The sequence below is a fragment of the Cebus imitator genome, unplaced genomic scaffold (assembly GCF_001604975.1).
Source record: "Cebus imitator isolate Cc_AM_T3 unplaced genomic scaffold, Cebus_imitator-1.0 Scaffold1, whole genome shotgun sequence".
In the NCBI taxonomy this organism is placed as follows: domain Eukaryota; kingdom Metazoa; phylum Chordata; class Mammalia; order Primates; family Cebidae; genus Cebus; species Cebus imitator.
The window spans coordinates 2516658-2518287 of record NW_016107316.1 but is presented as its reverse complement, the minus strand read 5'-3'; positions in this window follow the sequence as shown (position 1 = coordinate 2518287).

Genomic DNA, 1630 nt, shown 5'->3' with positions numbered 1-1630 from the left:
TTTTTTTTTTTTTTTTTCAATGAAGTCTTGCTTCATCACCCAAGCTGGAGTACAGTGGCACCATCTCGACTCACTGCAACCTCCACCTCCTGGGTTCAAGTGATTCTCCTGTCTCAGCCTCCCAAGTAGCTGGGATTACAGCTGCCCACCACCATGCCTGGCTAATTTTTGTATTTTTAGCGGAGACGGGGTTTCTCCATGTTGGCCAGGCTAGACTTGAACTCCTGACCTCAGGTGATCCGTCCGTCTCATCCTTCCAAAGTGCTGGGATTATAGGCATAAGCCACCATGCCGGGCCTTATTGTTAAATTGCAAATTTAACAGAAAATTTAGCAGAAAATTCAAAATCAAGATTCCAATTCTCAGGCAGGGCCAAGGAGGAGCCAAGGTGAGAGGATCACCTGAGGCCAGGAGCTCGAGACCAGCCTGGCCAACATGGTGAAACCCCGTCTCTACTAAAAATACAAAAAATTAGCCGAGCATGGTGACAGGCGCCTGTAATCCCAGCTACTAGGGAGGCTGAGGCAGGAGAATTGCTTGAACCCTGGAGGTGGAGTTTGCAATGAACTGAGATCACGTCATTGCACTCTAGCCTGGGTGACAAGGATGAAACTCCACCTCAGAAAAAAAAAAAAAAAGTCCAATTCTCTGTAATCCTAGTGCTTTGGGAGGCCAAGGTGGGAGGATCACTTGAGTTCATGAGTTCAAGACCAGACTGAGTAACATAGTGAGACCCCCATCTCTACAAAAAATAAAAATTGACCAGGTGCAGTGGTTTGCACCTGTAGTCCTAGCTACTCAGAAGGCTGAGTATCACTTGAGCCCAGGAGTTTAAGGCTGCAGTGAGCTGTGATTGTACACTACACTCTAGGCTGGGTGAGAAAGCAACCCCCCCCTCAAAAATAAAAATAAAGGCTGGGCACAGTGGCTCACACCTGTAATCCCAGCACTTTGGGAGGCTGAGGTGGGTTGATCATGAGGTAAGGAATTCAAGACCAGCCTGGTTAAGATGGTGAAACCCATAATTACTAAAAAATACAAAAATCAGCCGGATACGGTGGCAGGTACCTCTAATCCCAGCTACTCGGGAGGCTGAAGCAGGAGAATTACTTGAACCCAAGAGGCAGAGGTTATGGTGAGCTGAGATCATGCCACTGTACTCCAGCCTGGACGACAGAGACTTCATCTCAAAAAAAAAAACAACAAAACTCATCATGTAGATAGATAAAAAAAAAAACAAATACAGAAAAAAAAAAAAAAAAAAAAAAACCCACCAAATATGGAAAAGGAGAAAACTAGAAAAAATCCCGTACTACTGGACTGAAACTGGAGGTACCAATCTAGACTCCTAGGTTTTAAGATGCATGGATAGAGGGGGAGAGAGAGAGAGAGAGAGAGAGAGAAATAAACCATTTACTAGCTCTGTTTGCTGTGGGACCTCAGAAGCAACGATTTACCAGTAGCACTGAACACACCGGAGTCCAGATCTTAGTTGCTAATACCACTATCCACTAAAAAGAACCAGGGCACCTTGGAGAAATGGGTGGCTTCCAGCTGGATTAGGGGGTATTTAACAGATAAGTCAATTTACTCTCAAATATTTTATACATATAATTATGTCATTATATAT